Source organism: Sparus aurata, chromosome 24, assembly GCF_900880675.1.
Source record: "Sparus aurata chromosome 24, fSpaAur1.1, whole genome shotgun sequence".
In the NCBI taxonomy this organism is placed as follows: Eukaryota; Metazoa; Chordata; class Actinopteri; order Spariformes; family Sparidae; genus Sparus; species Sparus aurata.
This window is the reverse complement of record NC_044210.1, coordinates 6,624,639-6,640,436: the sequence shown is the minus strand read 5'-3', so window position 1 is coordinate 6,640,436 and position 15,798 is coordinate 6,624,639. Positions and strand designations below refer to the sequence as shown.

Sequence of the window (15,798 nt, the reverse complement as noted above, 5' to 3'; positions counted from 1 at the left end):
ATAATCTTAAGAGCATTTAAAAAAAATGATATTCCAAGTATGGCACTTCTTGGCCTCCGTACATCAGAGGATCTGTGTCAGAGATGCTCCCCCTTTTAAAAGGATCAGACAGCCCGGTGTCGTCTTCTTCCTCTCCGTCGGTTCCTGACAGTTTCACTGCTCCATCTGTCTCCCGTTACCGGATTGTGTTACAGAAGTCCAAAATGCTACATTTCTATTTTAAGAGTGGGAACAAAGGTCGCTGCCCTGATGCCACTCTAAGCTTTCTGTGGCATTTTTATTCTGCAACAAAACCTTCTAAAAAGAACCTCTGATCCATGAATATCAGCGGATGACCTTTTAAAACGAAAAAGATCACTTTTAACATCTTGAACAATGTCCATCGGAAAACAAATCTATGACGACTTAAAAAGAATTAAACCCCGCTTTCAACTTTCGATCTCTCTTCCTGTTTATATTTGGGCCGACTCCCCAACATCAGCCCTCGCCCGACTGCTGAATCTTTCATTGACTTCGGTGGGCCGAGGAGGTCGCAGGGCTCTCCCGTTCCACTCATAGTTTAGGCTGTTAAAATTTTCATGGGGGCTCTCTCCATCCATTTTCTTAAAAACCGATCCAACAAGAGCCCGAGCCGGAGAGCGTGTTTATGAGATGGGGAAAGAATGTTTCTCCGTGATGCACGGCGCTCCTCGTAATGCTGATGTGCTCTCGATAATTGTTAATAATTCCGGGTCCAGCCACACTTTTTTTTTTTTTTTCTCCCAGCCTTTTAGCAATAAAAAAGCCCTCTTAATCTGCTTTGGGGCTGGGGGGGCGGGGGTAGTTTTATTTCACCGCCACTTTAGCTTTTTAGCAAAATGAATATTTCAGCTAGGCCATTACTTGACAAACTGCGCTACCCCCTTCACGGCTCCCAGTAAAATGATGTGACACAAAAACCACCCCGAAAAAATCATTACGATAAGCAGGCAGAAGCAATCTAACCCCCACCCACGCCGCTCCTCCCGCCCAAAACACACATTTTCAGTGGGTGGAGGGCTCCATTTGGCGAGTTTGACGTGAGCGGCTGTGGCAGTCGGCGGAGCAGAACCCGAGAAGTAGGTCATCCACATTGACCTGGCTCGCACAATCAGCATACACAGCGCGCGCGTGTGTGTGTCACTGTATGAGCATGACTCGCTCCTTAACTCGCAAGGAGGCAGAAAATAGCAAACAGATAGCGCGGCAGAATGTCGGGAAAAGGCGGCGAAGGAGGGCGAACGCGATGATATCTGACGGGTTTTTTTCTTACGATGCCACATTTTCAGAGCGAAGAGCGTCTGTCTGGTTAACGGTTGTGTGCGTCGAACCTTCAATCCGGAAATGTGTTCCAGATTGAAGGTCAATGCGACTTAAAGGATCAAATTTGGGCCGAGAAATCTAATCTCTTCGCAGCTCCAGGTTTTAAAAACGTGCCCACGGACGTCACCTACTTTCACAGCAGGGACGCGGGGAGAAAAGAGCCGGCGCTCAATTATTCAGATATTTCGGGCGACATACATTATTGACACCTTTTTGTGAATTATGAAACACAACCTCTACCCTTTTGTGTTCTCAACCCCCACCCCCACCTCCACCTCCATTTTTAACAACACCTAAACCTTTTGACACCTTTGTTTACCTCCGATACGTCGAAGAATTTTCGACCGCTTATGGGATTTGTATTCGGAATAATCCGCTTTCGAGGAGATTAACCCTTCATTGACAAGTCGTTGTTTTTTCAGGGGCATGCTATCCATGCCAAGGTTGAAAAATCATCCTTTGTAAATCAATTGTTTTAAAGGTGCATTCTGTAGTTTGGTGGTTTTTGTTTTACTTTGTTTATATTTGGCGGACCCCGCCACCTCTCCAGCTTTAATCCTTATAATCCTCTGATTTATTTGGTTGGGGGAAAAAAAATAAACATTTCCGAGTTACCTCATTAATAAAGTAAACATTGAAACTCTGCGTTTTAAAGTTCCTCTCCAAAAGACACAATGCCCCTTTAAAAGAAGATTGTATCGCCCTCTGTATGCTGCAGCCATGAGGAAAGAGTGCTGGTACGCTTCCCCCCCGCCATGTGGAGCAAAGTCAAAATATTTTTCTACACCATTTCCTTGCTAAATATTTGTCTTGGGCACAGCTTGTGGGAAGTACGTGATAAATCTTGCAAGCGCGGGTGCTGGGAGAAATTCACTTTAAGTGGAGCACGCCGGCTCGCAGGCAGGTGGAGGTGTTGAGAGTCCAATTAGGACGGAGGGATATAAAAAAAAAAAAAAAAAAGTTGTGGGAGACGAACATGCCCAGAGCTGAAGCGATATCCAAACTTCACTTTTAGACTAACGAAGGAAAAAAAAAAGGAAAAGATGCTTTAGATGTCAAACTCAAAGGAGAGTGCGATTTTGAAAAATCTCTCTCATCTTCTCTTCTCGTTCCTCCTTCTCATCTTCGCCTCCCTCATCTTCCCGTCATCTCCCCCGTACAGTGGGAGGCTGCATTCGCTGGATTATTAACGAGTTAACAACGCTAAATGTTGCCACACACACACACACACACACATGCACACGCAAAGTCTTTGTCTGACTCCAGACACCCTGCCATGTTGATCCCTAATCCGCTTCCGACCACACTAGCTGTGACCAATCACAGCCTTTCATGTTCCGAAGCGGTCAGTCACACCTAACAGGATTGGCCACTCGTAGTCAGGGATGCCGAGGCTATTAGTGATTATGATACAGGGTGACGTTTGTGTTTTTTTTTTGTGTTAGTGCATGTGTGTGTGTGTGTGTGTGTGTGTGTGGGCGGGCGGGCGGGCGGGCGGGCGGGCACGGTCTGTCTGCTCGCGTGACCCAGATCAGGGTACAGTTGCTGCATGCGAAATTAGATGTGATGTTCGGTAGGCCGGAGATGACGAGTGACGAAAACAAGTCTGGTAATGTCAAGGACGTATTTCATCAGGGTGGGTGATCTTTGCACCCATGAGGCACACACACACACACACGCACACACACACACACACACTCCCAGTGCCAGATAAACTGAAAGCTGAACATGCTGCGGCTCCAAGGTTACTCTACTTTACAGCAAAAATCCCCCTCAAATACTCGCCTATCACACACTCACATGTCTTCATTTCATCTCACACTGACAGTGGGAGGAAAATATCACCCTGGGAACGCCGTTCGGGGATGATTGAGTGCGCTTATATTTCCTTTTCTAAGACGCTGCAAAGTTTAGTTAACGCCTCCTCCCCGTGATTACAATCATTCCACATACAATGATGTTGCCTCAAAATATATGCTCGGGATCCCCTTGGCGGACGTGAAAGTGATTAAGCGGTGGTTTTATTCCCCGAAGTGCTAAATTATCGTTGCAACTCTGATTGGATAATGAAGTGTTTTTTTTTTTTTCGCGTGGAAAAGCGGCCCCAGAGAGCTGGCAGAGAGCGAGGTAAGCTAGTTTATGTATGTGTCTGTGTGTGTGTGTGTGTGTTAGCGGAGGCACTCGGGGGATAAATCCGAGGCGCGCAGCATCTGTGGGGTTTATATGCCGCAGCTGCGAGGGAGGAATGTGACGAGGCGGATTCGGAGGACGCTCAGGTGTGCATGTAAAAATATCCCACGTATCCAGCGATCTTTGTGCGGCGTTTGAATCCTTTAAGCCGGGCAGTGAATGAAAGTTTTTCCCATGTTTACAACATCTAGTTTATTTATTTGGTTTCACTGCAACAGCCTGCTTTTTTTCAGCCCGACCACCGGAATAAGTGTCCGCAATATCCGTCTCTGAGTGTCCATTTTGTGAGAACCCTGTGCTTGTGTTCTGGTTGGGTTTCACCACCAAAACCGTTTGGTTAGGGCTGGAAAAAGTTCACGATTTGGCTTAAAATACCTGTTTTTATCGCCAAACAAAAACGCCATCTGGAAATCACTCTGACAGATGTTGAAACACAGACTGAACTGTGGTCACTGGCTTGGCAGCCTCGTCCTCCAGGTCAAAAACATGTGACGTGAACATGATGTGACAGAAATGTCAATATGGTGCGTAACCTTTGAAGCATAAAGTATGTTAAAAGTGGACTTCATGTGGACAAAACCCAGTGAAGTGCCCTACACCACAACTTTCTGCGAGGGTGCCCCCTTTTTTATTTCGCCCCTGCCCCTCAATCATCCTGAGTTCCGCCGCTGATGTTTTAATTTTTTGTTTTTTTATTCCGATAGTAAGTTTTTACTATTTTCCAGATACTTTATATTAGAAAATGTGTGAAACATGATGACTTTTGCGGAAAAAACTAATAAAATATTTTGAGTGCAAGAAAATTAGGATTTTATGTCTGAATTTTAAAACCCTGCTTCCAAAAAGAAAAGGAATTTGACACCATGTCAAACAAATATGAACAAAATGCAACCATTGCTAACAAAACAGTTTCAGCCTAATGTAGTGATATCCTTTACACAATCATGCCTTTCACTAAATGGTAAACTTGCCTCATGCCTGTCTGAGTCTTTTGAGGATCCCTTTTTCATACCAATCATGACACTACCACCTGTTTCCAATGAATCTGTTTACCTACATTTACAGCACAGTATGTATATGTTCACAAAAATGAAGTTGACGCATAACATAGTCACTGAATACATTAATATATTGTCTATGTGCTGTTTTCAAGTCACTTTATGTCAGAAAGGACTGGCAAATCATCACACAGCATGCCAACTGCTTTGGGAATCGAGGCTGACAGAAATAACGTGGTCTGTTAGGGATGGTTTTGCAAAGTGGCGATGGAGCTAGCCGGGAATTATGTTTTCTCAAGGAACACGAGTCTTTGCACATGTGACCTGAGTTTATCCTCAGCATGCCTGCAATGACCCTGCCTCCCAGGGCACCTTGTTTTTCATAACACCTTACACATGGGAATCTCTGGAATATGCTTACAATTACACATTTGTGTCGTACCCTCTGCGTTTTTTTCAGCACGAACGATGAGAGCAAAAGTGAGACGTGACGTGATCTGAAGTGAAGGAATGTCGAAAAACATCATGATATTGAACTCTCGGGGCCTCTCCACTGGCTGATGTTCCGAAAATGATGTGATGTGACTTTTAAACCTGCCGGTCGGCGGCAGTTTCATTAAGACCCTAGATGCATATCAAACAGCTGCGACATATCTCTGAACGTGTAATATGGAGGGGGAAATAATGAAAAACGAGCTGTGTCTGATACCTGTGAAATGTTGTTCATCAGGCGGCGCTCTCAGAGAATTAGTGATTACTTTCCTCCAGACGGAAAAACTGTGAAAGGTCATGTTTTATCAGAGATTCAAACGTCTTTTGCAGCGCCTCGCGGAATAACAAGTTGGTTATTGCAGGATTACTGAGGTATAATTTGAAAAATGCAGCACGTTGTCACTCCTGACTTGTCAAAATTCGGCAGCTTGGTCAGTTGCGTTCAGCTTCATACTGTGACACTCTAGCTACTGAGGAAGAATGAAGGCTCTGTGGTAAATTTGGCAACGATAGTTTACTGACAACTTCCAGTTAGACTTTCAAAATTAACAATGCTGACAAACAGTTTGCATAGTGTCGCAAATGGTCATTTTTAACGTAAATAATATAGTCAAACAGTCGCTTGGTTAGGGTTAGGTAAAATAAGCAACTTGGTTAGGATTAGGTAAAATAAGCGACGTGGTTAGGGTTAGGAAAAAAACAACTTGGTTAGGTTTAGGCAAAATGAAGTACTTGCTTAGGGTTAAGAAAAATTAAATACTTTGTTATGGTTAGGTAAAACTAAATATTTGGTTAGGTTTAGGAAAAAAAGGTTGGGTTCGTCAAAATGATCTACTCGGTTAAGGTTAGGCAAAATAAAGGTCTTGGCAAGCATAAGGAGAAAGGAATTAAGTTAGTGATGTAACTCACGTGACGTCACTAGGGTAATTTCCTTAACATCGGTCACCTTTTTACGTATGTTCACTCATATCACGTAGCTTAAAAACACATTTCTCTTTAAGCTTGGTGAACAATGGGATGTAAACCCTTGTCTCAAGAGGGAAAATCCTGTGAATGACCTTCCCAGCCACCCTCTGGCTCAGACCTTCTTGCTCATTATACTACTGCACAGGAAGTGGAGCTGGAGGAGTGACTACAGCGTCAGTGGAGGGCCACTGACCAGGCTGCCGTATCCGACACATTAGCAGCGAGGCTGAAATACGGTGCGCGATGCAACTTACTGCAACTTGCCTTAACAAGATGTATTGCATATGACACAGGAAGCCAGCGCCGGGGCCTTCTCAGCACGCATTTGGTCGAGCAAAATCTGTTGTTACACTGGAACGTTTTTCTTTTTTATCTCTAGCATTAAAGTTAGAAGTGTGCAGTCCAGCGCGGACAATGATAGCATAATCATAGTTCACATGTTAAGTTTCGGGCAATACCGCACTTGATTTGTAAAGCAGTCTACTGTAAAGACTCCTGACAAGTGTCGGGGGGGAAGAAAAGTTTGAGGAGCTACTTATCCTCTCCACAGGACAACACAAGCTGCCAAGTCTCGCTGAACCGATTGTGCTCATTGTCACGAGTCTCCATGGCAACGTTGTGCACTCTCGTCTCATTCGGCTGGTGATTAAAGAACGCACTGGGGTGAATAAAATGAACTGAACTGGAGTGGAAACAGGCGGATGACAAGAGGGAAAGGGAAGAAGAGGAAGAAGAAGAAGAAAAAAGTATTCCAGTCTGTCTTTGTCCTTTTTCTTGAAGGATGTTTAGATAGCAATTAGCGGTTTCGCCCCCCGAGCGTCTGAAGTGGGAGGGTGCCGACGCTTTGAAGATCAAATTAACCAATTAGGGAGAGATAAGGGTCTCATGAGTTACACCTCCCAATTTTAGCATGTAAGCTACACGCTGGTGGGGGTTGGGGGGGTGGCGACGTAGGTGGCAGCATCCAGCGACAGAGGCCCTTCTCCACAACGCTCAAGCAGCTCCTTGGGTTTATATTAAGAGCAAAAGACTTAAACAAACCGACAGTGCAAAAATCCCGCACAGGAAAAAAGCACTGACAATTACTGCCTTTGCTATATTTATCTGCATGGTTCCCACAGTCAGTCTTCAGGTTTAAAGAGGGGAGAAAAAAAAACAAAAAAAAAACAGAGCTAAGATGCTGTTCTCAAGCCCGCCCAGGCTGACAATGCGGCTCATACGTGTCAAGGGAAACAGGAAAAGAAACAGCAACTACTCTATTGTTGCTATATCGGTCTGCATCGTGACAGCTACAAAACAAACGCCAGACAAAAGCCGTTTTGTCCTTCCATGTCACTGTTTGTCAGAGCCGATGGAGGAAATGACAAACTGCAGACTTGAATTCAACTTTTTTTCTATGGATAGGTGAAACTTTAATTCAACCCTCAAAGTCCAGAACAGTTTTTTTTGGGGGGGGGAGGTGGGCGTGATTCTCCTGTAGGGCTCTACTTTATTTTGTTGATCCTATCTTATTGGAGCAGTCAGCAACAAGTTCCAACACTTGGTTTTATTGAGGGGAACCTCAAGTTTGGCTCATTTAAAGTCCCATTTTCGCATTTCTTTATCTGAGAGTGGAAGAATTCAGTCAAAATGTAGTGGATTTTTTTTATGAAACGTGGCTAAGAAAGTTTAGTTTCTTTCTTTAAAAAGATGTACTTGAATGTTTTCGTCTTCCAAGTTAATTTTGGGTGAAATCCTGAACTGACCATGTAGATGTGTCCAAAAAAAACTTGAGCGAGTTCATAAAATGGCTATTAAACTACAAAAACTACAAAAGGGAAATATCTTATCAGCTAAACTTCAACAAAAAAGTAGATGCTACATCAATCACCCGTTGGCACAGAAGAAAAAAAACGACGTGGCTTTCCTCGACGAATCAAGTCTGCAGAACGTGATGATGTAATTGCGTGCACCCCGGAGCCCCTGAGTGAACTTAAAGCACGAGAAACTCTACTTTTACACAAGTCTTTAAAGCATGTGGACGGGATTAGTGGTTCAAGAGTTATTAAACCTTTCAGAACAATAGCTATTTTTGGCGGCCGGCAGCTGTCTTGGTCTTTGAGGCCTCGAGAACAAAGCGCCGAATATGAAATATATCTCTCCCAACACTTGGAAACTGTCTCATCTGTGCCGGGAGACAAGGCAGAGCTGCAAGATACGCTGACGACTGTCATAAACTAGGTGAAACAAGCTCTGCACTTAATGTTTTCCCAAGCGTGAATGTTTAAAAGAATGCCAATAAAGTTCGTCTGGATCCGTTTGATTTCCAGTCACGGTCGGCCGCATTTGAGCATTTTGTTCGACGCTTTAAAGTTTTAGCGCAAAAAAAATGTGTTTTTTTCTAGTGCTTAAACTCGCACATGCTTCGCTTTAATGCATTTAGCTTCGGTCAAAGCTACACTCATCATCCCAGTCATGCCACTGCAGCCTCCCTCCCTTGAGTTTTTCCCCTATTGTCTCGCACATCAAACACCGAAACCTGGATTTTCCTCGATCCCCGTGACCCAGAGCAGGTGAGAAGGATCAGCAGCAGCAGCAGCAGAGGCGGCGGTGGCACCGAAGCTCGCGGTTGCCAGCTGTCGCACACACGCTCCAGCACGCACGGAGCGAGCGCCGGCACGCACACGGACCTCCCGAACACGCCTCGGCACACAGGAGATGCTGTGAAATTGAATAACCCGACCTCTGAGAGGGCTCGTGCAAACACAGTTGATCAAATCGGAACGGATGAAGTGTGTAGGAAAGCGCCCATGTGGATGTATAAACATAATGTAACACACAGACACACACACAAACACAATGTTGGCGGCGGTGGGGGGGGGGGGGGGAGTGTCCACTCTCCCCCGAGCTGTTAGATCAACACTGTCAAACTTCCTCCCTTCTTAAGTGCCATAATGTTTGGGACCTTCTATATCACGCTCAAACACACACTTCCAGCACTCAAGTACACACACATTTTTTTTTTTTTTAACGCATCCCTCAAGGCACCGTCTCCTGTCTTTATGCGTCTTGGGCTTTAAGCAAACCAACCAAAAAAAAAAAAACACACACACACACACACACACACACACACACACACACACAGCGGCTCTCTTTGAAAATTGGGTCACACGAAACAGACTCTCAAATGCGACGTAACCCCACCACACCGCCGCACACGTCGCACGGTTTTTTCAACGCACTTCTGCGGTCAGTATTCAGAAGTGTCACAGTCGGCGCCTCCTTAAGTTTTATGCACATTTTAGGGGCCCCGAGCGAACGAGAGAATTAAAGTTCCCCGTGAGGCCGAAGTTGACAATAACTGACACATTCATAGTCGTGCCGACCCCCCCCCCCCCCCGACACACACACACACACACACACACACACACACACACACACACAGTGGAAAAACACCACTCTCTGTTAGAAAATGTAAATTCAGCAGCAAGTTTTTCCTCCTTGATACAGATGGCTCCACGGCACCCATTGGCTGCGTCCCCTAAGCCACCGCTCTATCATTATCATTCCAGTAATGCTGGCAACTCGGCGCTTCCACCTCTCATTTCCACTGAGAGTACAGTCTGAGCCCGGATTGGAAGGGGTGAAAGCATGCGGGAATCCCCCCGGGGTGGGGGGACTCGCAGACTTAAGTAAACTAAGGAGAACAAACTCCCTCAGAGAGAGAGGCCCCCTTTATACAGTAAGCATCAAGAAAACAAAACAAGCTTGCTCACTCCCTCCTCTTCCTCCTCCTCCTCCACCTCCTCCTCTCTGTCTCTCTTACCTTCCACATGATTAAAATCCCATCATCCACAGACAAAGTGAAAAAAGAGAGGAAGAGAAAGAGAGAGAGCGGTGGCGTGGGGGGGGGGAGAACGGAGGGCTATCCTCGGCTCTCTCTCTCCTCTGTCGGCGTTGTCGGCGGAGGCAGCGGCGGGCAGCGAACTTGGGAGTCAGCGAGGATGTGGATGTGTCTCCGTGGCTGTGTCATCACCTCTCATGACATGTTTCCTCCCCCTGCCTGTGTAAGCCTTTCCATCCTGACCCAGCAGAGAGAGAGAGAGAGAGAGGGAGAGGGAGAGAGAGGGAGAGCAGGGACAAACTGGTGCACCGCCCCCCTCTCTGTATCCCCTCCCTCTCCTCTGTCCATCCCCTCCCTCGCTCTGTTTCCCTGTTTTCAAATCTGCCAGTGGGCTTGCCCCTGCCTCTAAGCAGGCCAATCAGTGAACCCGTGGGGGGCGGAGCCTGGGCCGGGCCAGGCGCCGAGGCAGAGTTTTGCAGTCAGATGTGTCAGTCTGTGAGTGTGCGCACGTCTGCTTGTCCGGGCTCATATGCCGGCTCGCATGCAAACTGGGATGCGGACGTGCTCGTGTACACAAGCAGGCCGTCCGAGGCAAAGTTAGGTTTTCCTTTCAGCGGGAGGAGCGCACCGCCACCACAATCCCTTTAACTTTCAAAACTCAAACTAATCTGACGTTTAATTCACAAAAAAAAAAGTGCCTACCAGTGCCTAAAAGTAGTCACATCACACTTAGAACTGAAGACTGCGCGACCGACAGTGGATATGACACAAATCATAGTCTTTGTAAACTTGTCTTCCCAAAATATGATAAAAACGTACTCTTGTTTTTTAAAATAGATTCTCTACATCCAGCATAAACAAATAAAAGACAGCCTTGTTAAGATGCAGTGACATTGGACTTGTGTCTTGCGAATATTCTCTTCTCCGTCTCCAATCCACGTCAGCAGAAGCCAGTGTAGCTGACTGATTTAAGCATGGGTTTCCTGCTCTGGCACAACCTCCTTCTCACTCTGCTAAGCAGTTAGTTATTACAGTAATTGGAACGGCGACATCCACGTTTTAGAGATGACAGAGGGACAATTTCATTTGATACTGATACTAGTGAACAAAAAGGCTTATGTGATCACATCTTGAATGGGCAGGTAATAATAATACCCTGGGAAGGTTAGAAATTACCCGCACTGTTACAGCTCACACTGCTAATTTAGCGTAAAGCAGTTGATCAGCACAATTGGCTATTGTCTGTCAGGCTGACAAACGGATGACCGCAGTCGGAGTCTGCGTTTTGGCATTTCTAATCGTGACACCACTGGATGTCATTAAGGAGAACTCAGGACAAATTCCAGCTGTGTTTGTGGTAACCAAAGCTGGATATTCTTTACAGGAAGTCTGGCCATCTCTAGCTATTTGTGGTGAGGGAAACTGGGTATTCTTCACAGGAATTCCTGACGTCCTAACCTTAACCAACTGTTTTTTCGTGCCCGCACCTAACCAGAGCATAAGCGCAGCATTGCGACAAGACAGAAATAGAAAACTGAACCTAAAGCAAATGTAATGTAATGCAACTTAAAGAAACGTGAAAGCTTGAACTTCTTTGTGTTTCTGCAGAAACGTACTTTGCTAACCTTTATTCTGGCCATTGCGTCGGTGCCAGAAGTGTTAAGATCCATAACTTCAATTGTGTTGATGTCAGATGTCACAATTCCAGAAACAACAAGTCTTATGTACGACTGGTAAGACTCATTTGAAGGGTCAGCTGTGTCTGATTGGCATTAGTGCCTGAAAAACAAACGAAGATGGACGCGTCGGAATCTTCAACGCCGATCGTGTAAGACGTGAACTGCAAAGGAGAACCAATTGGAATTCATTGATAAGCTAACTAGGAACTGGAAACACAGGTGTGATGAGTATGACTTGGATATCGAGACAACAGGTACACATAGAGAAAGAGATGCCCTTACATTAGGGCAAACACCATCAACAGCCATTTATAATGAAACAATTGTCGAAATCAAGGCCACTGTATGTGAATTTACGGTATATAATTCTTCATGAGTCTCCTCTCTGTAACCATGACAGATCCTCAGTGAGCACTCCAGCCCCTCTGTAATTTTTTAATGTCTCCCTGCTGTCTCTTCCTCTACCTTGAAACTTCAGCTGTTTTGGCCGCAACCCATAAAAAACAGCCTACTTTTTTTTTTCCTTTTTTTTATGCGGCCCACAAGGAAAGCAGCTTAAATTAATCTCCGAGATGCAAGTCAGTGATTTAGCCCTCCCACACAAGGCACGCTGGCCCGCCGTGACTGCAGTCTTTGATTGGAAGTCCTCCGCGTTCATCGGCTGTCTCGTAAACTGCGCCTCTCCATCACGTCTGATTCACCGCGGACGATGCTCTTAATCCTGGCAATTGTGCGTATCGGAAGGCATTATAAAGCTTCCCCCCCCCCCCCCGAGGAAAAAAGGGAAAATCATCAGCCCCAAATCATTACTCAAACTCTGCAGTCCATGTGTTGTGAAAGCTTTGAATGCCCGGAGCTTATTGGTAGCTAGATCCCAAATAATCCCCTAACATTTTGCCCCCAGGCGAGTGAGTCTTGTACTTGGAAGTGTAGAACATGGTTTTCTTACTGCGGAAAAGGCCTATGGGTTTAATACAGTGCCCGTGTTCCAGGATTGCAGGATCGTAGACAGAAACTATTTGTTTGGGTCTGATAAGTTCCAGAAAGCATGTCCAGAAGCAAATGCGCCACTGAAATGCAAAACTCTGACCGAGATTCCAGAGATTGGGGGGGGGGGGGGTTGGAATTCCTGTAAGGTCAATTAAGATGTGCTTTAGAGAATTCAGCGGATTGTTCTGAAACAAAAGCTTCTTCCTGAATATTAAAAACAACTCACAAATTCCAATGATCTTTGAGATAAGTTACATCCAAACAAATAGATATAGTGTGGCATTGTGTGGAGCACTGTTGCCCAATCCCAATCCCAGTGGCCCCCTTATGGCTTGAAGCCCTGATCCCTTACATACTTTGTTGACACCACCTGGTAAGTGTTGCAGAGAGGCTGCAAGGGCCTGAATGGTATCAGTGGAGACGGGACAGCGATGTCAGGCTTTTTATTTTCCGTCCTAAAATATACAATCATAAAAAACACACTAATATAAACATGTTCAGTTAAAGGATTAAAGGTTATTAACCCATTGGTAGTCCCGTGTTTAACGTACGGAAGACTTCCAGAGTCATGGAAAGTGGCCATCAATGGCTCAAAATGTGTGCGAGGGAGCCCTCATGCCCTTGATGGTTATGACTGGGGAAGCCCAAAGACTGACTGGGAACGCGCCTCAAAGTCTGTGAGTCTGAGTGTGGACACTGGGATTGGGCCAGTAACTGCTGTGATTGGCTTTGACTGAATGAATGAATGATAATGAGGCAGACATGCATTAAGACATGAAAAAAAAGAAAAAAACAGAAATGAGAAAGTAGTTCATATAAATAAATGGGGTGTGGGTGGGGATTCTTTAAACAGTAAATAAATAAAGCAAAATAATATCTAAAATAACAGAATAAAATAATCATCACATTTTATTCAATAATGAATCTATTATTTTACAATTTTTTGTGTACTTGATGGCATTTAATTTTTAATTATTGAACTACATTTAAATTTTTCCATTTTTAAAAGTTACAGACTTTGTTTGCAGTGCCACTAAATGTGTAGGGAGGGGGTATCAGAATGTGTTCAACCATCCAACAATCTCTTTAATTATCTTCTATTTTTTTTGGCAGTTCTAGTCCTCCATAGAATTTTTCCAAGAATTGCTTGGACCCTCAAACAATCTCTTTGATTATTCCAATTTTGGCAGATTAGGTCCTACATAGGATTGTGGGTACCGTGCCCACAACATGTTCATGCGCACTACTTGGATGTGTGTGCTCTTCTGAGGATTGTGGCTGTGTGTTTTCTGGCGGCTGGAGCGGGATCAGTCGAGGTGAGGCTGCTGCTAAAGAATGCTGCTCTGGAGAAGGGACAGGTTTCCATCTCGGGTCAGCTGTCGGCGAAAGCAAGACCGCTAGCTTTTCCCGACAAAAGGCATTTCTTCAGCACGGCGAGAAGAGAAACAGAGGCGCACACATACTTACAGAAAAAAAGATATGCGTCTTGTATTTTTACACTTAGAATAGACATGGCTTGAGTTGTGAAATTGGAAAGCGCCTCGTGGCCGAGGGTTATACTTTCATCAAGCAACACTCACCACTGTGAAGGCTCACAGGGCAGCTAGGGCAGATTAAAAGTATAAAGGCACAGGTCTGCTCAAAAAGAAGAAAGTTAAAGTAAAGCCATATGAGAAGAAATATGATGCATGTCTCTATCAGGGCAGTGATACAGTTGGATGCGGCTACATATCCAAAATTCTACAATTCACTCCAGAACAATATGGAAGGATGAAAAGCATTACAAGTAAAAGGAAAAGTACATATTTTTCGATTTTGGGGTGAACGATCCCTTTTTTAAAAGTCAGTTTAGTTTCCTTTTTATCCAAGTTTTACCTCGAGGGAGTCAGTTGAGGAGCACACAGGATGTCACAATGTAAACAGAGTTGTTGTATTAGCTGCTCTTTGCTTATTTATTTATTGATTTTTTTCGCCTTGGATTTGATCCAACAGCACTCTTCAGAATTAAAGCCTCTTCATTCATTCAAGCTCCTCGGAGGCAGCAGCTGGAGCCGCCGAGTGTCCTCTAACTCCGACACCGCAAAGTCAAACGGCTGTTTTTCACCTTGAACTATAATGTTCCCGCCTCGCCCCCCCCGGGTGATATTTCAGTTGCGCTTGAAATGACACTGTGCAAGTAGAGATAGAGGAAATTGAGTTCAGGCGCAGCGGACACGTAAGATCTGTTAAAGTCGACTGTGATTCAAGGTGGGTGGCAACGGGTGACGTCGGATATAACAATGTACAAAACTGTGAGGACAGTCGAAACTTTGAAGTGAAGCCGAGAGGTTGGACAGAGGCGCATTCAGAAGCAGTTTTTGTGTCTGTTCTTGGTATTTATCAAGGCCGCGGTTTTGTGCTCTTTACCGCACCAGAGACCTGAAGTGATCGCTCCTTATTTGGCGTGCTTTGTAAAATCAAGGACGAGACGTGGAAAGAAGATGTGACTAAAAATCTCACTCTTGAAACTTAAAATCAACATCTCTTTGCTTCACGTTAGCTGCTACATCACTCTGTGAAATGTAGGGGGTGGGGGGGGGGGGGGGGGGTCCACTCTTCCCATGACAGCTCTCTAAATTCAAGTAAAGTCGGCCTCCTCTGAGTTTAGAGAGGTCTTATTTTTAACGACCAGGAATGAGCGGAATGCGGCGGGGTTGGTCTCCCCTCTCGGGGGCGAGACCATTACGGGGGGATAAAGCACGACAGGGTTATGACCGGGACCTTTCAGAGGGCACCAGCGCCGTGGGTAGCCGGGGATTTGTGGGGCTTATAACACACATATGTTCATGTGAACACGTGACCCCCCCCCCCCCCCCCCCCCCCCCCAACACTCCTAAATGGGTCCAAGCCAACCACCCAGGTAAAGTAGATGCAAAAAGACGCATTTCGCTGGAGGCCTCCAGGCGAGCCAGCATCCTTTGATCCGAACAAACCACATGACTTCCATCGGCATATTATCTTCCAGAGGCATCTTTATGGCCGAGATATACAGCTTCTTAATTCCTCCCCCGTCATCGATCGCTATCTCGAACACTACATTAGATATGCATTCATATTGCATGAGTCATGGGAGGCTGGGAGACAGTCCGCGGAGCAGCTCTTGCATACATTTACCTCTGAGTGTCTCTCACCTCGGCCCCCGCCGAAAAACTTCCGTGACCTTTTGCAAACATCTCGGTCGTCACAGCCAAGGGCCTTTTTTTTGAAAATGCCAAACACATTTACCCCCGAACTGACCTCTCGCCTTCTAAGTGGGTTCACATGCGGGCGGTAAAGCGCT

The 15,798-nt window shown here is 45.4% G+C and overlaps 1 protein-coding gene across 3 annotated transcripts in view; it reads right to left on the bottom strand.

Annotated features, from left to right (window-relative positions):
* LOC115577166 (E3 ubiquitin-protein ligase Midline-1-like) overlaps positions 1–15,798 on the bottom strand; it is a 70,542-nt gene that overhangs the window by 38,483 nt on the left and 16,261 nt on the right. Inside the window, exon 1 of one of the 3 annotated variants that reach the window (XM_030410047.1) lies at positions 9,793–10,139. The exons of the other annotated variants lie outside the window; for them this stretch is intronic. The gene's annotated coding sequence lies outside the window, so the exon portion shown is untranslated. Of the gene's footprint in view, positions 1–9,792; positions 10,140–15,798 lie in introns of those variants that run through there. 3 annotated transcript variants of the gene reach the window in all.